The sequence below is a fragment of the Sciurus vulgaris genome, assembly GCF_902686455.1.
Source record: "Sciurus vulgaris genome assembly, contig: HiC_scaffold_238_arrow_ctg1, whole genome shotgun sequence".
Lineage (NCBI taxonomy): Eukaryota > Metazoa > Chordata > Mammalia > Rodentia > Sciuridae > Sciurus > Sciurus vulgaris.
In genome coordinates, this window is record NW_027632819.1 from 2,171,136 (window position 1) to 2,193,927 (window position 22,792).

The 22,792-nt window shown below is 39.0% G+C and overlaps 1 pseudogene across 1 annotated transcript in view; it reads right to left on the minus strand.

Annotated features, from left to right (window-relative positions):
* Positions 1-326: 326 nt before the first annotated feature.
* Positions 327-22,792, minus strand: part of LOC306652473 (ankyrin repeat, SAM and basic leucine zipper domain-containing protein 1-like) — an 80,289-nt pseudogene continuing 57,823 nt past the window's right edge. The window contains exons 12-13 of the transcript in view: positions 2,219-2,341; positions 327-551 (exon numbers count right to left, since the gene is read on the minus strand). The product of the transcript in view is annotated as an ankyrin repeat, SAM and basic leucine zipper domain-containing protein 1-like (transcript). The remainder of the gene's footprint in view (positions 552-2,218; positions 2,342-22,792) is intronic.

Genomic DNA, 22,792 nt, shown 5'->3' on the forward strand with positions numbered 1-22,792 from the left:
GCCTGTTGCCCTGGCAATCGGAGCGAGCACAGAACAACTCTCCTTTCTTGTCAAGTCCATCCTGTTCTCCATTCAACATGCTGAGTGAATGACTCCCTCGTTCCTTCATGAGCCACCAGAGGAGACAAACATCCTCATGTGGAACACGCACATCCTATATTCCAGCCTTCTCCTTTGCAGACTTTTTAATTTAGTGGGGGAACCCCAACAGATGGAATGTGATTTGTCCCAATTCAATGATCCCTTCAGCCCCCGCGCTACACTGCATGGTGTACTGAGCTGAGCGCTCACCACCCATCTCTCTGTGTGGCTGCGAGGACTCCAGACTAGATTCCTGACTCTGGAAAAAACCCGGCATTGCCAGTCCTGGAGGAGTGGGTTCGGAGCGCAAATCCACTGGTGTCGATGGTAAGCTTGTTGAGCCAAGTCTTCTCAGGCACCCCTAGGTCACAGCCTGTTCCACTGGACATTGTTGGGGCAAATAGCCTGCAGTAGAGCCAGGTGAGCGAGCTGTCAGTGTGAATGGTGGGGCCAATGGAGCACAGGGCCACCTAGGTTGCCTGTGTGGAAGTGCAAGCTCTTAGGCTTCAGTGGGAACCCTGGTCTCCTGCCTGTATACCGAGGGATATTTCACCCACGGGGATGCATACCACTTACAGCCTGGTTTCTACTTGACCAGGCAATGAGGTTAGATTCGCTTCTTTAAAAACACAAGACCCTGGCACCCGCTCCCTTAGCCTATTGTCTTTACCTCACAGCTGAGCCACTGCTAGTCTTGAATATGGGCTTGAATCTTCCAGGAAGGGAATGGCCTCTGGGTGCCATGGGATCCGTGACGCCACCGTGTTCTAGGGCCACTCCTCTTTGACCTCAGTTGGAATCTGGAGTGCAGGCGCCATGTCACTTGAGCCAGTCTTCAACGTTAATATTGCCCTAGGCTTCACAACCATCTGGGGAGTGTAACCATGTGCCTTCTCCTACCGGAGCCTAGAAGCCCCCAAGCCATTTACAACGTAGCTGTCAAGAGCATGCTTCATCCCCTTCGATGAGGGTTTCTCCCATGAAATGTTCTCATATCAAAGGAGAACTGGTAAGCAATTTATGCGTTTTTCTGAATGGAAGTGAAGGCACCTGAATGTAGGTAGGATCAAGGATATGACTTTCAGCCATGATCTCTCTGTAATGAATCTTGAGAGTAATAACTGAGAACATCACGAGCAGAAAACTGAAACTGGATGAGGAATGTTTTCTTTTTGCCACCAGGTTATGCTTCTGGGACCCCAGACCCCATGGGTCATCAACACTTGCATTTGCCTTGTTATATCTCACAACAGCATCCGACTGAAATGCTGAAGCACCCCCTCACTGAAGGAAAAAGGTGTAGCACAGCAGCAACAATTTCCTCTACCTCACCCTTTCCTCAGATGATGGGCAAGATCCATCACCAAACCTGCCTTGTCCCTTATGCACAGGGCTGTGCTGTTTAGAATTTTTCAAAAGAAAATGACCAAAGGAAAAATAAGAAAAAAATAGGATCGAGGTACTAATCAGTAGATTGTGAATGTACCGCTGAGGGTTGCATATGCGAATAATCCCCAAAGTGTCCATTCCTAGTCACCACTTCAGAATATTCTCAATCCCACATAGCCCTGCCTCTGTCCCTGCCCCTGGCTTCCTAGGATCCTTGATACAAATTTGTGCTCAGATTTCAGTTACATCCATTTTACTCCTTAAGTGAAGAGGGGAAATACCTGTACCTCAGGACACACCTCTGGTCTTTGATATTGACATGCAAAAGAGAACCTTGCCTGATTGTGGTGAACAAGAGGATTAAGAATTCCTTAGGCATCAGTTTGACTTGGTCCTGTTTGCTTGTCTGCATATGTTTTCACCTACAAGGACTGTAAGTGATCAAGTGTTGTCATTCAGAGCAGGCAATCGGGTGCTGGTGATATAGCCCATCACGAAGAGAGCTTGCCTCCCATGCTCATAGACCTCGGTTCGAGACCCCTGCACTGTTAGACTATGGAGATTACAAATAAATCAGACCGAATAGGAGTCTTCTAACCCTCCATCCTCTCACCTCTTACTTTTCTTTTCTGCTCTCCTCACAAAATGAATCAACTGTGGAAAAAAGCACCAGTTTCAACTGCAACCCATTTCCAAGGACACCTTCACTTTGCAAATGTGCTCCAAGAGAGCAGTGCTGCGCACTCACCTCCATTTCTTCAGAGTACCACTTCCACGACCTCACTCTACACTCCATAGGACAGAGATCCCTCATGATTACGCTTATGCGAATAATTCCACAGCAACTTCGACCCTGTGCATAGTTCTCCAGCTTTCAGTGGCAGGAAAATCAAAATCACAAACACATTTATACCTGGCTCCCTCCAGATGCCTTGGATATACTCCCATACCCTCTGCCATTGAAGGGGACTTCCACACCTGAGCACTTTCCACGTGAACTTCAATGTCCACTGGAAAACCCAGAGGTGAACACAAAAGACAGCTGCTCTTGTCCCTGGAGTTTCTCTGACAGTTTGGCTTGCAGTGGCTTGCTTATGACTTCTTGATGAGTAATGGTAGGATTTGTGGCTGAATTGATGTCAGCCATGGTAGGTAGCATTCAGGAGTATCACAGGGGATTTACCACCTACTCTCCCAATATCACTGGAGCTCCAGTGTCAAGATAAATGGAGGTCTTTTATGCACTCTTGTTAATTTTGATGGACCTCCTCAAGAGATGCAGCCTAGAATTGGGTGAAGCATAACAACCCCTCAAGGTGTGAGTTGCTCTCATGTTTTCCCAGGGATCTGGGAATGAATGCCTTGTGCTTTGGAGGGTGAGGAATGACACAGAACAACTCGTTCCAGGATCTCACACCAGAAGGAGGAAACCAGAGACATTAGGAATATGGCATGTGGGTGGGGGATAGAAACATATGAAGAAAGAATGTGGCTTGGACGCTTTGCAAATGCTTGAGGTATGCTTTCTCTTCTCAGTAATTCTATTAAAATGTGGGTTATTATGGAACCCCTTCTGGTTTGCCTATATAGGGTCTTCACAATTGAATATTCACTGACCTTTTGGGGTTAATTTTCTGAGATTGTGGTGAACTCTTCATTGGGAGAGCCAATGATTAGTGTTGCATATTTCAGAATCAGCTGGTTTAAAGTGTAAGTCGTTCGGTAGGTGCTATGATGTTAGGAAAGCCATTGCTCATGATCCTTGTTCCAGAAAACTGTAAGAATCAGTACATGGATATTCGGCTGTCCCTTGGTGTCCGGAGCCAGCAGGTCACGTGCCCTGCCTTGCCTCAAGGTCACGCACCTTGGCTCAGGGTCAGGAGCCTTAGCTTATGATCACGCCCCCTGCTTTGCCTCATGCTGAGCTAAGATGGCACCTGCTGGTTGCTGGCGGGGCATGCCTATACCTGTTTACACACCTGTCACACTATACCAGGTGCATCAGACTAGATTGTGTGGTGCTTCATGATTGGACAACTACACTTCCTTATTCGAGTTCTGGCGCGAGACTAGTCTTGCCTTCATGTGCTTTCCTCTGATTGGTTTTTGTACTTTATATTAACTGTGTTTATTCCCCCATAAATGAGACTTGATCAGGCTTTTGTCTTGTCTCCATTTCCTGTGTCTCTTGTCTCTCTCAATCCCTACTCCCCCCTCCAGGTACCCGTTGAATTCCTGTGGGTCGGGACATTTGGCACCCAATGATGTGGCTTTGGATACAAGGAGTTCTCAATGGAAGAGGCGTGTAAATATTCGGCCACAGAAACAAAATGTGAAAGTCAGTTCAAGAAAGTTCGCCATGGGAGACTGCCATGCCGTTCTTAAAGGTACAGTAGCACCTAACTATGGGACAAGATTTAAGTAAGCATAAAGTTTTTGTTAAGGAATTAAAAGAGGCTTTAAAGACACGGGGAATAAAGGTTAAGAGTAATGATCTTTTTAAGTTTTTTGACCTTATTAAGGACACCTGTCCATGATTCTCACAAGAAGGAAGCATTAATATAAGAAGTTGGAATAGGGTGGGAGATGCTTTGGAAGATTTTCACAGAACGTTTGGCCCAGATAAAGTTCCTATTACAGCTTTTGCTTACTGGAGTCTCATAAAGGAACTTTTAGAACATACAACAAATAATTCTGATATAGCAGCAGCAGTTACTCAGACAGAGGACATTTTAAAAGCAGCATCAAAACAGGATCTTCAGGGAGAGCCCTCCGAGGAAAAGGGAGAGGTAGATCTTATTTCCCTTGGGAGTGAAGATGAGGAAGTTACAAGTCCTTTTCCAGATGCAGGCAGCACAGATGTTAAAAAGAAAACTCAACATCAGAATGAAGCTCCACCTAAAATTTATCCTTCATTGACTCGTTTTAAAGACTCTTCAAATGAGAATAAAATATATGATGAGGAACTTGATTTGGACCTCATAAATGAGGAAGCCTCAAAATATCCTAATCTTGAGGGCCTGCTTAAACAAGGACAGTCCGTTTTCTCATAACCACCTCCCTATCACACACACTCTGCTCCTATGTCAGTGGCGGTGATAGATCCAAAAGAAGACCTTAAAGAAAAAATTAAACATTTGGAGGAACAAATAAATCTAGAGGAACAATACCAAGCTCTGATTACCAGGTTACAAAAATTAAAGACAGGCAATGAATCAGTGCCCAGTCCTGATGGATTTAAAAGGGATATTTGCCCTGAAATTCTATCTGGACAACAGTGTCCAAGACGAGGAGTTCCCTTAATCAACAGGGATTTAAAACCCCCTCCGCTAAGTGCTTTCCCTGTTACTGAGGCAAGGGATAACCAGGGACAACGCTGGAGGCACCACACTGGCTTTGATTTTACTATCATAAAAGAATTAAAAACTGCTGTTTCTCATTATGGAGCTACAGCGCCATACACCCTTGCTATTTTAGACTCCATAGCAGAAAATTGGTTAACACCACAGGATTGGAATACTTTAGTTAGAGCCACCCTGACTGGGGGTGACTTCTTGCTTTGGAAGTCTGAATATTTGAAAAATTGCAAAGAGACAGCTAAAAGAAATCAACAAGCAGGAAATGGGTGGACTTTTGATATACTCACTGGACTAGGTGATTATGAAACCACAGACAATCAGATGCAGTATGACCCTGGAGCTTATGCTCAGATACAGACAGCAGCCACTAAGGTCTGGAGAAAATTGCCTGTTAAGGGAGACATCAGCATGTCTCTTACAGGAGTCAAACAAGGCCCTGATGAGCCCTTTGCTGACTTTGTTCACAGACTTATAACAACAGCTGGTCATATTTTTGGCAGTTCTGATGCAGGTGTTGACTATGTCAAGCAACTTGCTTATGAAAATGCCAATCACACATGCCAAGCCACTATAAGACCATATAGAAAGAAGACAGATTCAACAGGATATATTCATCTGTGCTCAGATATAGGACCTTCTTATCAACAGGGCTTAGCAATGGCAGCTGCTTTTAGTAGAAAGACAGTGAGGGACTTTCTTAATAATAAAGAAAAAAAAAAAACAAAAGGGCCTGTTTTAAATGTGGCAAGGGTGGAAACTTTGCCAAAGAGTGCAGATCAGATTTACAATAAACTCTCAAGGCCAAAATTCCTGGTCTCTGCCCTAAGTGCAAGAGAGGAAAACATTGGGCTAATGAATGCAAGTCCAAAAGAGACAATCAGGGAAATCCCCTTCCGACACATCAGGGAAACGGGAGGAGGGGCCAGCCTCAGACCCTGAAACAAGCATAGGGGGCAATCAGTTTCATTCCAGCCAATAGCAGCAACAACAATCCATTTCAAACTTCAGGTGAGCAACCCCAGGGATCGCAGGATTGGACCTCAGTTCCACCTCCCATGTCATATTAACTCCTGACATGGGACCACAAGCCTTGAATACTGAGATTTTTGGCCCATTGCCCTCAGGTTATTTTGGCTTAATTTTAGGAAGAAGTAGTTCTACCATGAAAGGTTTACAAGTACTCCCAGGAGTTGTAGATCAAGATTTCTTGGGAGAAATTAAGATCATGGCTAAAACAGATAACAACATTATTACTGTTACTCAGGGAGAAAGAGTAGCACAGCTGATACTGTTACCATTAGTCCAACCAAATACTCAGTTCAAAATCCTAGTAGAGGAAATGCAGGTTTTGGATCCTCTAATGTATATTGGGTACAACATATAACTGATCAAAAACCTTCTTTGACCTTATGGCTAGATGGCAAGTCCTTTACAGGTCTAATAGATACAGGAGCAGATGTGACCATAATTTAACAAGAAGATTGGCCTTCTTCTTGGCTGACCACAGAAACTATGACTAATCTTAGGGGTATTGATCAAAGTACAAATCCAAAGCACAGTTCTAAATACCTCACTTGGAGAGACAAAGAAAATAACACAGGTCTCATTAAGCCTTATATCATACCTCATTTGCCTGTTAATTTGTGGGGAAGAGTCCTATTATGTCAGATGAAAGTAATCATGTGCAGCCCCAATGAAACTGTTGCTGTCCAAATGATATCTCATGGATATACACCAGAAAAAAGGATAGGAAAGGCCAAAAATGCTATTTTACATCCCATTCCCAATGTAGGACAGATTGACAGAAAAGCCTTGGGAAAATTTTTATTTTGGCCATTGACATGCCTGCACTGCAACTGTGTGCAGATCCAATAACTTGGAAATCAGATGAACCAGTTTGGGTTGATCAATTGCCACTAACTTCTGAAAAACTTGAAGCTGCTCGAATGTTAGTGCAGAAACAGCTAACAGCTGGACATATCATAGAGAGTAATTCTCCTTGGAATACTCCTATATTTGTAATTAGGAAAAAATCTGGTAAATGGAGATTACTACAGGACTTAAGGGCTGTCAATGTCACTATGGTGCTTATGGGAGCCCTACAACCAGGGCTACCATCTCCTGTAGCCATCCCTCAAGGATATTTTAAGGTAATTATTGACCTCAAAGACTGGTTTTTTCACTATCCCTCTACATGTAGATGATCAAAAAAGATTTGCTTTCAGTCTACCATCTAAATTTTAGAGAACCTATGAGAAGATATCAGTGGAAAGTATTGCCACAAGGAATGGCTAATAGTCCAACCTTATGCCAAAAATTTGTTGCTCATGCCTTACAGCCTATAAGAGATTCTTGGAAACAAATGTATATTATTCATTATATGGATGATATATTCATAGCAGGACAATCAGGAGAAGAGGGATTACTATGTCTCACACAGCTTAAACAGCAGCTGACTACAGTAGGATTACAAATTGCTCAGAAAAAGTTCAGCTACAAGACCCTTATACTTACCTAGGTTTCCTGCTCAATGGGCCTAGGATTATTAATCAAAAGGCAACAATGAGGAGAAAATCGTTTAAATACACTTAATGACTTCCAGAAGCTTTTAGGTGATATAAATTGGCTTCAACCATACCTTAAATTAACCACAGGGGAGTTAAAACATTGTTTGAGATATTAAAAGGAGACCCTAATCCACAATCATCCAGGACTATATCTCCTGATGCATTAGCTGCTCTTTAAAAGGTGGAGGATGCTATTGCAAGTCAATTTGTTACCAATATTGATTATTCTTATCCCTTAATGCTCATTATATTTAACACTTCCATCACTCCAACGGGTCTTTTCTGGCAAGATAATCTTATGTGGATTCATCTTCCTTCCCCACCCAAAAAAGTGCTATTGCCTTATTATGATGCAGTAGCTGATCTGATTATCATGGGGAGAGAAGATTCTAGAAAATATTTTGGAATAGAGCCATATAAGATTATTCAACCCTACACCTGATCTCAGGTCAATTGGCTGTTACAAAATGCTGACACCTGTCCTATAGCTTGTGCCTCACTCACAGGTGATGTAGATAATCATTATCCACCAAATAAATTGGTTCAGTTTTGTAAACAACATCCTTTTTTGTTCCCTCATATTATTAGAACGGAGCCCTTACACAATGCTCTTGTTGTCTTTACTGATGGGTCATCGACAGGAACAGCTGCTTACACCTTCCTTGATAGAACTGTCACTTTCCAGATGAGATGCACATCTGCCCAACTTGTTGAATTACAAGCTCTTATTGCAGTTTTATCTGCCTTTCCCAATCAACCCCTTAATATCTACACAGACATTGCCTACTTAGCGCACTCAGTGCCACTCCTTGAAACTGTCTCTCAGATCAGACATGTTTCTAAAACAGCATCACTGTTCCTTCAATGTCAGACATTCATCCATAATAGAGGGGAGCCCTTTTTTATTGAACACATCAGAGCTCACTCTGGCCTTCTAGGGCCGTTGGATAAGGGCAATAGAATTGCTGACACAGCCACCAAAATGGTTGCAGTAGCTTTTTCAGATAATATTAACCAAGCTCAAGACACTCATAACCTACATCATTTAAATGCCCGCTCTCTTAGGTTACTCTATAAAATCACTAGGAAACAAGCAAGGCAAATAGTAAAAGGCTGTACCACGTGTGCTACTCATCTACCAGTTCCACATCTAGGAGTTAATCCTAAAGGCCTTGTTCCTAACATGGTGTGGCAAATGGACGTTGCCCATTTTTTAGAGTTTGGTAATCTAAAATATATTCATGTTTGCATAGATACATTTAGTGGATTTATATTGGCTACACTTCAGGCTGGAGAAGCAACGAAACACGTAATTGCCCATCTATTACATTGCTTCTCAGTCTTGGGCATACTTAAACAAATTAAAACAGATAACGGCCCTGGATATACAGCAAAAACCCTCCAAACATTTTGTGAAAAATTATAAATTCAACATGTCACCAGACTTCCTTATAATCCTCAAGGCCAAGGAATGGTCGAGAGAGCACATCTCTCTCTTAAAACTACTATTGATAAAATAAAAAAGGGGGAATGGTACCCAATCAAGGGTTCTCCCCATAATATACTCAATCATGCTTTACTCACCAATCAAGGGTTCTCCCCATAATATACTCAATCATGCTTTACTCATTCTCAATTTTTTAAAAATGGATGATCATGGGAAATCTGCCGCTGATCATTTCTGGCACCCGGAATCTCAAAAGCATTTTGCCATGGTAAAATGGAAAGATCCATTGGATGGTTCATGGCATGGTCCAGACCCAGTCTTAATCTGAGGTTGAGGTTCAGTCTGCATCTTCACTCAAAAAGCTGATGCAGCCAGATGGCTGCCAGAGTACCTTGTACGCCAAGTTAATGAAGTTACCTCCTCCAGGGACAAAAATCATCCCTGAGAGTCTTTTCTTTTCCTTCCACAGGAATGAACAAAACATTGCTTCTCTGGATGATGGCTGCCTGTTCACTGCTCTGCTACAGCCATGCAGGGTTTGAGGACCCTGCTAAGGCTCGAGAAGTGCTGTTTCTATGCCAACAAGTCAGGAATCTTTAAGGAAAAGATCAAACAGCTGCAAGAAGACCTAGAAAAACACCGACAAGCACTGGCTGATAATCCACTATGGACTGGATTCATTGGACTCCTTCCCTATGTCCTTCCTTTCTTAGGTCCCCTCCTTTGCTTGCTGCTAGTCGTATCTATAGGTCCTTTGATATTCAAGAAGATTATGGCTTTCATCAAAGCTCAAATTGAGGCTATACAGGCAAAACCTATCCAGGTTCATTACCATCGACTGGAGATGATGGATTGTGATGGTGCAACATTTGATCAATATTAGATCGTATTAGACCATCACCCCTGTGCACTGAACTGGTCAACCAATGACAGGTAAGATTCATGGGAGTGCATACCAACCTAAGACAGGAAATGAGGGCTAGAGCCTCATTATCCAATGACTGGTAAGGATGCTGCTCTGGCCCGGACAACCTAAGACAGGCACAGTTCCTGAGGGATTGTCATTCCAGCTCTATAAAATAAAAAAGTGGGTTCTGTCCAGAGCCAGCAGGTCACACACCCTGCCTTGCCTCAAGGTCACGCACCTTGACTCATGGTCACGTCACCTGCCTTGCCTCATGCTGAGCTAAGATGGCACCTGCCAGATGCTGACGGGGCATGCCTCTACCTTTTTACACACCTGTCAGACTATACCAGGTGCATCAGACTAGATTGAGTGGTGCTTCATGATTGTCCAACTACACTTCCTTATTCGAGTTCTGGTGCAAGACTAGTCTTGCCTTTGCATGCTTTTCTCTGATTGGTTTTTGTACTTTATATTAGCTGTGTTTGTTCCCCTAATAAATGAGACTTGATCAGGCTTTTGTCTTGTCTCCATTTCCTGTGTCTCTTGTCTCTCTTAATCCCTGCTCCCCCCTCCAGGTTTCTATTGAAGTCCTGCGGGTCGGGACAAACATCTTTCTCACCTCCCATGCCAATCCCTGATTTGCACTATACTTAGAATTTGAAGAAGAAGGACACAAGCTCACTCAGACATTAAATAGATAGATAAATAGGATAAAATTAGGTTCCAGAAAGGTACCAGGTACTATTCTAGGTGATACTGAAGTTCTGAGGTATTTGACCCCTCAGTGACAGGAATCATAAACTTATAAGATAATTGTAAATATTGTCACCAGTGCATGGACATTCCTAGCTTATCAAAAGTCTGATTAAAAGTCAGGGATATCCCTATTATAACTAACTAGAAAAATGAAAACATTTTTATTTTAGGTTTAATTTCAGTTTTCCAAGAATGTTTCTTTATGAATTGAGTATCTCAGGAGGAGAAGGAAACGTGCTTCTTAGCTGTATTTTTCACTAGCCAACTACATGAGAGGGTCAAGAATTTTCAGTCAAAATTATTTTTATCTTTTACTGGATGTAAGCCCATGGTGCTTTTTGAGAAAGGGTCTTTCCTAAAAACAAGTCGTTTAAAAACACTAAATTAAATTTTCATTTTACTCTAGAGATAAACATAATATTAAAAGCAAAGTCTAACAAAATTGTCTCCCTGCTAGGTCAGTAGTGCTGGAGGCAGATACGAAAACATGGGGCTTTCAAATAATGTGTCTTCAAAGGCTTGGTTTGCCTCAGAATACAAACATCATTGTCAGACCACCCAGAAAAAACTACAAAAGAAGCAAAACTGCTTTTTGTGTCATTATGTCATCTCTCAACGAGAGCTGGTTATTTTGACTCCAACTCCAGGCCCCTGTTCCTTCATTGTCACTCGGGCATTCTGAGTTCTATTATTCTTCATCTCACCACTCCTTCCCAATTGATATTTCTTATTTCTCATCCCTCCTCTATGATAACTCACCTAGTTAACAAAATAGATTATGTGGATTTGGATATGCTGATAACAAATCACTCCATTAACCCACCAAGATAATATTTTCACTTAATTTAAAAAATATAGATATTTTTGACAGAGAACTTCCAGGCACCAGGGTAGGGATGGCAAGAAATAGATCTGACTATGTATTTGTAAGGAAAGAAATAGTGAAAGCCATTTCTCTGAATGGAAAGAACAGATAAACAGTGCTTTGTTTGTGGCTCAGCTGCACAGTGCTTGCCTAGCGCATGTGAGGCATTTCATTCAATCCTCAACACCACCTAAAAAAATAAATAAACAAGATAAAGTTGTTTAGAAAAAAAAAACAAAGAGCAGATAAACAATGCTTTGCTAATTTGGGGGTACTGAAAATAATTTCACCTGCTTACCTCTAAAAAAATTAAATTTATGTAATGTAATTTACAGCATGGACAGGGGAAACTTCTTGTGTCACCAGCAAATAAAGACACCAATATTGTGTTTGGTTTCTACACTATCAGAAAATCATTTGTAAAATTGAACTACTCATTAATAAAGTACATGTAATGAAATGACAGTGACACTCACATACTACTAAGACAAAGAAATGACATTCCAAAGAATGTCAACCATTATTCTTGAAAGATTTCAAGAAGAAAACAACAGTAGGAAATATCACCTTAAAACTTGTTTTTCAGGAAAAAAGAACATAATATAATTCTTAATTTGATTCCTGTAAGATCTTCTAAACTTAGATTTCTTAATCTAAGAGAAAACAATTCAAATCTCTAGATTCACCATTTGGGATGTGAACTTAACTTCATTCATTACCATAAGCTGTAATGATAAAGTCTAAAAAGGAAGGAACACCTGGGAGTGTATTTACAGCACTGGCTTAAATCAGGGAGTCTTTAAATAAGAAACTGAACTATTTGTTTGCCAATTAAGAGGACTAAGGAAAAGAAGTTGCTCCTCAGCTTACTATGGAGCCCCGTCCTAAAAACCCACCAGGTAAGCAAAAACTGCATCTAATACAGCTAACCTGCCAAACATCATAGCTTAACAACACAGTGCCTTGTGATCACAGATCCCCTGTGATCTTATGCTGAGTGGGAGCTATAGTTGGCTGCCACTGTCCAGCATAACAAGAGAATATGGTATTGTATATTGCAAGTCCAGGGAAAAGATTAAAATTCAAACTCTGAAGTACTGGATCAAATTCTACTGAATGTGCATTACTTTTACTCCATCATAAGGACAAGAAATCATAGGTCAAATCTTTGGAAGTCAGTGGGCATCAGTAGGTCCTCAGGGTTTGTAAAAGACTTGGAGTAATTTTTAATTTTTTAAAATCTCAATATAATTAATGTATTCATTCACAGTGAGTCTACATTAATTAATAGAATTTTTTATTTGGTTCAAATTCATCACCTCAGGTTGATGTTATTTCTGAATTCAAGTTATAGAGATCAGCAGTTGTGCTTCCAATTTTTTAAAATGAAAGAGTAGTTTTGGTGGTGAAGAGTAGACAAACTTTTTACAATGTTGAATCACTAGAGAAAAAACAAATAATGATAATTAAAAGAACCCTTGGCAGTGAAAATGTTGAGGATCACTCATAGTAGAAAATGTCTACAATATTTTCCAGCTTCAAAAATCAATTTGATTACGCATCACTTCTAATCATATTTTTAAATCTTTTGTATTAGCTTAGAAGAAAAAAAAGCAGATTTGATTTTATTTCTAAACAGTTTTATAGTCATTTGATTTTTTAATATCTACATTTTATATTTCTTCATTTGAACTCATAAGAAAGTATCAAAATTATTATAGTATAATAACAATAAACAGCCTCCTCAAATTTATTGACTAAAGTGTTCCTGAAATAAAATTTGAATATTAATAACTCTCATTTGAATAAAGTTACAGATAAATTTAAAATAAATTTGAAAACATAAATCAAGTCATTTTAATAATATAGTGATTGCTGAAGAAAAAAAATTCACAAACATTTTGACAATGTGTTTACCATGACCCAGTACTTAAGAATTCAATACTACAAACTGTTTATAGAAATCTAAAATATCCCCAAGATACTTTAAAGTTTTCCTACGTCCATAACCCAAAGTGTCAACAACTAAAGATTTTAAGCTGAAATAATGACTTTTTTTGTAATTCTTTAACAAAATCTTTAAGGATTTCACCAAAACACACCTTAGTCTATTTTTAAAAGGATCAAAGGATTCTAGAAATTTTCTCCTTCTTTATCTTACATGAATCCACAGTATGAAATGTCAGGTATTCTGGTTTCTGGTCTTCATATATGCACAAAGGCTCAGTGGGTCTGCAACACTCTCAGCAGTCACATTAGGACAGTTACAGAGACTAAGCAACGAGTCATGTGGACTTTTACCCAGCTCAGTCTACACAGTGTTACTGGTTCATGGTTTTGATTAAACTAATCACAAATTCCCCTAGTCATAGAACTTTCAATATCTTACATATCTTAAAATCCATCCCTTCTGCAATTCTCTAACGTGTCCAGGAAAATTAGAGGCTGAAGAAAGGGACATGACTTGCTCACAGTCATATGCTAGTTAGTAAAGACCTGGAATCCACTGTCAGGATTCCTGACCAGTATTCTGCCACCAGTAGGTGGAGACTGTCTTACTAACAGGTTGTCCCTTCTTATAGCTTTGGAATGCCTCACTTTCTTGGGCCCTTCCAATGTGTTCCCTTTTGACCCTTTCCTGTGGCCTCTAAATGGTGTGTCTGCTCAGGTCATGTCAGAGCCATGATGTAATACCCTTCCCAACCCCAGTTCTTTAAGGATATCTTGACTCCTGAATATGCACATTTCAAACTTGACCACACCTTGAACTGCAACCTTACCTTGCTTAGACACCTAGTAGTCCACAGCTTTTGGTTTATACTTGGTAATTCTTCCCAGTCTTCAGTATATTGTATCAGTCCTCCAGAAGGTGCAAGGCAAGTAATGTTATGCCCTTCAATCTTTATGGCACTATTGGTATTTTTTTTTTTATCCACTGGCCTTTCCACTTAGTGACTAGAGCATTTATTGCATAATTCTTGAACCCAAACTTCTATCTCTGCCAGGAACAGATGGTTCTCAGGAGTGGACAGTCTTTAAATCTATTCAAGTCAATACTTTTCCTGCTTGTTCCTGGTTTCTGCTGCCCTCTATCTGTCATTAGTAGCATAGCAGATGGAAAATGAAGTCATTTTCACAAAATTGAATTAACTTAAATTGTTTTGGCTTTATGCAAAGACATCCCCCCAAAAAACATATAATCAGTGCCACTATTCTGTGATTCCCCTGTCCTTATGTCTGAATGAGAACAGAGCTTTAATATTAGAGTTGTCACAGGGATAATATTAATATCTAGACAAGCAATAGATGAGTTTATAACTGAATCCATCTGCCCATCTCTGATTACCATCAGTGGTTCCTGTCAAGATCAATTCTTTAAGCCTCCCACCTTCACATTTGAAACACTTGCATAAGAACAGTGCAAAAGAAATAAGTGATATAAACAGCCTAAATGTTCAAAAATATCATGGGTTACTTAAATAAATTTTGGTATGCCCTCCAATGCCATATCTGATTGCTATTAAAAAATGTTTTCAGAAGTTTCCCAAACTGGAAGGAAAATTAAAATGCCATATTTTGTGCAAAAGCTGAATGTTTTTTAAAAGATTTATTACAAGATAGCAGTGATAGAGAAAGAAGGAAAAGGGGTGGACTAAAATACTAATGATGGTTGATTTTTGTGTTATCTGTTAAGCACGAGTTATAGTCAACAGTATAAAAGCTGGTTCTGTGGGTTCTGAGCTGTGGACTGTTCATGCCTGGCTACAGGCCTGGGACAGTGAGATCTCCGAAAAGAGCTGTTGTGGTCTAGGCAGTTCATCACAGTGATGATGGCATCTTCACAGCCTGGGACACAGGTCATAAGAGTGTGGGAGGAAGAAATGTTACAATGGCAAGACAAACTAGAGCTGTAATCACTTTCTCTTGTTTCCTAGAGTTTGGAAGAACATCCTTGCTGGCAAATCAAACACATTACATTTATCAATTATTTATATAAAGATGGTATCATGCTAAGTGAGATAAGCCAATCTCAAAAAACCAAAGGTTGAATGATATTGCTAATAAGTGGATGAGGACACATAATGGGGGGAGGGAGAGGTTAGTGTTAGGGTTAGAGTTAGGGTTAGGGAGGGGGACAAGAATGGAGGAAGGAAGGACTGTATAGAGGGAAAAGGGGGGGAGGGAAAAAATAACAGAATGAATCAAACAACATTACCCTATGTAAATCTATGATTACACAAATGGTATGCCTTTATGCCATGTACAAACAGAGAAACAACATGTATCCCATTTGTTTACAATAAAAAAATGTTCAAATGATTTAAGTATGCATAATTTTGACTAATTTACATGAATCATAATGAATTGTATGAACTGTTTACAGTGAATATGAACTTTTATATAACCAGAATTGTGAGATTTGTCAATCTATTTACATAAACAAAACTGACATTATCCGAGAGGAAAAATTATGCTTAAGCTTTATATACATATATATATATATATTTTCAATATCCTTCTAGAAAGTTTGTATCAGTTTTTACTAAGCACTGTGAGTTGCATAAGACAGGCTGTGTACATTTTCCAGCATACTTTCTAAAAATCCACTTTCTCTCAATAAAAAGGAAGTGTGTAGCTAGGCACAGTAATGCATGCCTATAATCCCAGTTCCTCTAGAATCTCAGGCAGAAGAATCACAAGTTCAGCTTGGGATGCTTATCCAAACCTTGTCTCAAAATAAAACATCAAAAGGGCTAAGTATGTGTTTTTAGTAGAGCAAGGCTTCGCTTAATCCCCAGTGCCACCAAAATGCAGGGGGAGAGGTGGAAATTGGAATAAGAAAGCATCTCATTGTTCTTATGTTAGTCTTTTAAGTAGGTCCTACTCAAATTTGTGTACTTTCTCATTGTAATGAATTTCTTGCACATATAATACACTACATCATGGAAAGCACTTGCACATAAAATACATTACATCAATAAATTTGCTATTCTTAGTGAGGACCAGATGCTTATGGCCTGGCAAGTGCTGCTGCCCTGAGTGAGCAGTGCCTGAGCATGATCAGGATCCTTTGATTTTCTTTGGGTTCATTTTCAGAAATGTCTTGATTTTAGAAAGTCTTAAATAATGACACTGCTTCCCTTTTTCCTAGTGGGGTGGGGTGGAAGCAAATTAGAAAAGAATGTCCTCAAATTCTCACTACCAGGTATGAGCACCAGTCTCCTTCTGTGTTCCTATGCTCCATCTTCTCCTATACTTCTACAGATACATTTTACATGCTTCTAAAAGCTTGATCTTCCCCAAGTGTCTACCAGACTGTGTTCCCTGTTACCTAATAATGGCCATGGTTCCTGCTGTTCCCTCCTCTACTGGATTTTTCCATCCACACCAAAACATACTTTAATATTTCCCATTTTAGCAAAGTGAACTCCCCTGGTCCTGCTTTCTACACCACCCTCAATAATGTATCAGAAGTCTTCTGAAAGATGTCCAGTATGGATCTTTCCACAGTTCTATTCTTGTTGTTCTCTTGGAACCCCATTCCAATTAAGTTTATGTCCCCTCCACTACACTGATCCAGCTCTCCTAAGTCATGGCCTCCCCATTACTATATCTTAGTTCTCATCTTACTAGTAAATAAGAATCTTAATAGCCTCACCCAAACATGCTTTTCCCACATGCTGTCCCATTTCAGTGATGACAACCATTCTACCAGTCAGTGAAACTGTGGTATTACTATTGCTGCTTTGGTTTCTATAATCTACATCTAATGGTCACAAATCCCATCAGGTATATCTTCAAAATATGCTCCACACCTCACCAGTTCTCAGCAGCTCTACAGCTACCACACTTGGTCTAATGTCTTTTCTGACTACTCTAATAGAGTCTCAGCTGTTCTTGTTTCAAACTCCCTCTCTCCCACTCCCTGCCTCCACACACATATACAGTCTATTCACAGGACAGAAGCCAATGCATTTCTTTAAGACCACAAATCAGATCATATGATTGAATGCTCAAAATCCTCCTGTGGTACCCCAGCTCACTAAAATAAAAGCCAAGATGACAACATTTTACCAAGTTCTACAGAGTCTTGTCCTTGAGCACCACTCTGACCTGATCTAATTCTCTCTCCCTTGCTCATGGCACTTGAGTGATGGTGGCCTCCCTACTTTTTTTATTTTTTTCACTTGTTTTAATTGGCTGTACATGACAGTGTAATGCATTTGACACATTATACGTTCATGCCTCCAAGCCCTTGCACCTGTTGTTCCTCATACCTATGATATTCTTCCCCAAATAACCACATGTTTCATTCTGTCCCTCAGATTAATAACCTCAAGTGTAATATTAGCAAAATGTTACCCTACTATTCCATTTAAGCTTGCAAATTTATGTTTCTCCTGTTTTCCTAAATGGTTATGTCCAAAAGTTTAGCAAGATAGTTATCCATGCAAAGTGGGGTTTTGAGGTTACAATCCTGTGCATTGTGTCATGAAGTAAGGAGGCCAGCAGCACAGGGAACACTGGCAAGGAAACATGAAACAGATGTCAGAGTCTAAACAGGCAAATGCAGCAGACAGAGAAGAGCACAGTCTTGCAGGAGAATGAGGCTGGCAGCAGAAACAGAACAGATTTCAGTAAAATGGGATTCCTCTAATGTGCAAATATGTTAAGGGTAATGGTAGCGAAGCTTCTCACTGTAGGAAAGGGGACTCACAAATATGGTAAGTAAAAACTAGAATGACCTTGTGGTGCTGGATTGGAATGGGATGCTACAGCTCTTGACTCATGCTTTTGGTATACATAATTACAAAACTAGATATGTATTGGAATATGCATATATTTGTAATGCATATATAATGCATATATTTGTAATGCATACACATTACCCTAGCTCCATCCAAGAGGAAGACATGGAAGCACATGTGGAATCTCATTTTCTGTAACTCATATCAATATATCACTGAAAAATGAAATAGCTTGATATAAAGAGGTGCATTTTATTTGAATTGTTAATGTTTATGTGAAGCTCACATTGTTTATAGAAATTATTACTTCAGCCTGAAATTATTTTGTCTAATACAACATTTCATTTTTGTTTGGACACATTTTGTCTGATTTGTACAAAAAGACATTTCATTGCTTGTACACATTTTATCTCTCTCTGATTAAATAAATAATTTCCTGAATCAGCTTGAATTTGTCATCTCTGTTTGTAACTGAGGGTAAAAATCAAATTGCTTTGGAATAATTTACATAGCAAGTATAGTAGAATTTTTATTCTACATAAAGTATCAAGTATATATATTCACTCAATAAATGCTAAACTATTTAACAATGAAAATTACATATATAATCTGTATAGATTTGGATTCAAATCTCTTTAAATGTTAAAATAACACAAACAAACTAATTGTTAAATTAGCTGCTCTTTTCTTATTTTAAGTTCACCTGATAAATTATCCCTAGTCTCATACTGAATCTGGTTTTGTAAAACTAATTCCAGTTGTGACTAATTTGTTTCACTCTAAAGTTAGCTGGTAAAATGTTTCCAATTCTGAGGAATTTTTCTGACTTATGCCAAAGGCAGGAAAGCTTATATTAACTAAGAAGTAATTAAGGAGGTTCAGCCAGTACCTCAGAAGCTACACCCCAGAGGATCAATGCAATGTTATTTCAGGTCTGTATAGGTTTTGCACTACATTTTTAAAGGAGTGGCTAAGCTTATAGTAAGAATGAGATCAACATAATTTATATATGCAGATATTTTTAAATTTCAAGACCCACTAAACCAAAAACTATTGTTATCAGTCATGCTAGGCTAATAAGAACAATACTCTCACTGTGATTCCTAGATGGTTAGCAGGTGATGGCATACAGGACCTGAGCTCTATGTTCCAAGTCAGGAAAAAGAGCACATTACAACGTACGTATACATTAACTCACAAAATTTTATCCAGAAGTGATATATTGCCACTCACACTTTATAAACCAATATAAGATAAATAGATCCATCTAATTTCAAAGGTACATGAAAATGCAATCCTAACATGTACCCAAAATGGAGTGAACTGGAACAACTGGATGAACAGTAAAGATGACTACTACAACATACCCTACATTTCACAAATATCCTTCTCATTTTTCCTCCACAAGCAACATATACTACCACCTTTCCCCAGGGATAATACAAAACTCATGGCTTTGAAACTCAAAGTTTAAGACTTTTGGTGATAGGAGTGGTATGACCATACTCTGGATGTGACCTCTAAAAGATCCAAGGGTTTAATAACTACAAATGCTACTTATCTGTCCCAAAAACCCAATTTACAAGTGAAGCAGAATAGGATCACCCAAATAAATACTCACATTCCAAAAGTAAAAAATAGAAGACATAATGTAGAAGATGCTGGTGCCTAACAGTTAATGAAATCTGCAAGGCAGATCACCTCTTACATGAGATAAAAATTTATTGTTGATTAGGTCCTGATTTTAATTCCTGAGTGTAACACTCTCCCATTTTTATTCATGTCCCCTGGCTCTACCTTTTAGAATAGACTTCTTCCCATAGTTTCTTCAGCCACATGTAAAGTCAGCACCCAAGATGCACACACCCTTCTTGAAAATTCTTAGTTCCTTTCTTCTGACATTATATGGCATTATTTCAAGCCTCAATGAGTTATCAGTGATTTTTATTCCAGGCTAATGGTTTGTCAGTACTACTTTGTTAAAAACATCAGAAAATTTAATCCCTTCTTTTAAGTAGACAAACTCTTTTCTGAGCATGCCTCTATCATGTAATACCTTGTCAAATGCAATCAATAGAAGCTATCTTGCATCTTTAATACTTTGCTTAAAACCTCTTCCCTAAGAGTTACAAATTCATTTGGTTCATGATTTTCTTCTAAATCACTGCATGCAACATTTCTCAAAATTTTACCACAAAAATATACAGATTGTTATACTTCCAAACTCTAGTAAGCATTTTACCAAATTCAAATTTCTACATCAATACCACAAAGTTCAGGTTTCTATATTATGACAGCCCTACTTTGATAATAATTTTATAGGAAATACTCAATTATGCTTTGGTAAAAACTAGCAGTGTCTTAGAGCAACACGGGTTTATTTCTCACACATGCTACACATCAGGTATAAGTAAGCTTGGGTAGAAGACAGGGAGTGATCTCTGCCCACATGGTCCTCTCTCAGAAAACCTAGACAGAAAAGCCCACTTGCATTTTTCATGTTCACATATCATTTTCTGATGCAAGTCACCTCAAAATACAGAACAATACACTCCTACCTGTGTCTAGAAATACTCAGGGGATAAAACTTACTAATCTCTCAAATGTATTTACTCTACAGGGATGTAAGTGATACATCATTTGGATACCTTCCACTTCATGTCAAATCATTAGCCAGGGCTAATTATTCTTTACAGAAGGATTTTTCCTTCTCATATCTCCTTTTTCAAGCTGATGTTTTCTCTTATAAACATTTGTAAGATAGGAGCAAATCCTTCCTTAGACTGTGATAGCTTCTACATAAACAGCTATTTATAAGATTACAATGTGACCTCAGAAAAGTATTGGTTACTTAATCAAAACAATTCTGAAAAAGCTTAAAACAAAGTAGGAGGACTCACATATCCTGATCTTCAAATTATTACAAAACAATTATGTGTAAATGACATGTAAATTAAGACATGTAGTAGTGCAACAAATACAGACATACAGATCAATGGAATAAAATTGAGTGTACAAGTAAACTCAAAATCATTGGGGTAATGGATTTTCAACAAGACTGTCAAGATCACTCAGTGGTCTTGGCAACAAATGTGCTGGGGCAACCAGATGACCACACGTAAAAGAATGAAGTTAGACCCTATGTATCAACTTTATGTGATGCCATGACAACTAACTTTAAACCTAAAGCCCCAAAGACCTAACCATGAAAACCCTTACTTTAGCAATATAGTTCTTTCACTAAGCAGGAAATGCTCCCCAAACTGGCAATTTCTTCCATCAGCTGGGCCAGCTTCACCACACCCAGTCCTCAGTCTAATTGATTTTCCCTCTCTGCCAGCCCATGAAATTCAAGGAAGCCAATCATACTCATGTGTACCAAGGAATCCCTCATCCTCCTGTGTTCACAAAGCCTGACTCCCATACCTCGGCTTGTTCTTTCTGTTCCTAGGTTCTGTTCCTATGTGCCCTGCAGGGAATTCTCTGTTCCCCTTTAGATCTATAAATGAAGTTAATATTTCTATTTTATTTTACCACCTGATGTCTGGTACACATATTTATTCATCTCATAATATTCAGGGTAAGAGATCACTCACCAAAAAACAGGATGAGTAAGAAGCAATAAAAATATCCTTCCCTGGAGATAGATACTAAAATTAACTCAAAATGAATCTGTAACCTAAATGTAAGAGATGAAACTATAAAAATAAACCAACAAGCAAAAGTAAATACCCAAAGGGGGTAAACACCCATGACCTTGGACTTGGCAAAGAACTAGATATGACACCAGAGTCATGAACAATGAAAGAAAAAAAATACAAATTGGATTTCATCAAGATTACAATCTTTTGTGATTCAAAGTAAATCACCAAAAAGTGAAAATACACCTCCCATGATGGAAGAAAATATTTGTGTTTCTGATACTGAACTCATAGTTTAGTAAACTTTTTTGCTGCTGTGATTGAAAGACCTAACCAGAACAATTTAGAGGAGGAAAAGTTTATTAGAGAGCTCACGGTTTCAGAGGTCTTAGTCCATAGAAAGTTGGCTCCATTCCTCGGGGCTCAAAATGAGGCAGAATATCATGATGGAAGAGTGTGACTGAGGGAAGAAGCTCATATGGGATAAGGAAGCAGAGAGTGATTCCACTCTTCAGATACAAAATATATAACCCATAGACATGCCCCAAAGAATCATTTCCTACAGCCTCACCCCACCTGCCTCCAGTTATCACTCAGTTAATCCCAACAGGGTTTAATTCATTGATTGGGTAAAGACTCTCACAATCCATTCATTTCTCCTCTGAACCTTCTTGCATTGTCTCACATGTGAGCTTTTAGGAGACACCTAACTGCCAATCCATAACAACTTACATTGAAAATACACAAACAGTTATCAGAAATTAAAACAAAAAGACAACCCAATTAAAAATGAAGAGATAATCTGAAGAGATATTTCTCCAAGGAAGATATACAAATGGACAAAAAACTAGAGAAATCAGAAAGCAATTATCCTTTAGTATCTGGAACACCCAGGGATAACCAACATCCATGAATGCTTAGCTGCCTTACAATTAAAAATGCAAAATGATGAAGTATTTCCACATAATTTATGAACTTCATCTTGTGTACTTTAAATCATCTCTAGATTACTCAGAATACCTCCTTCAATG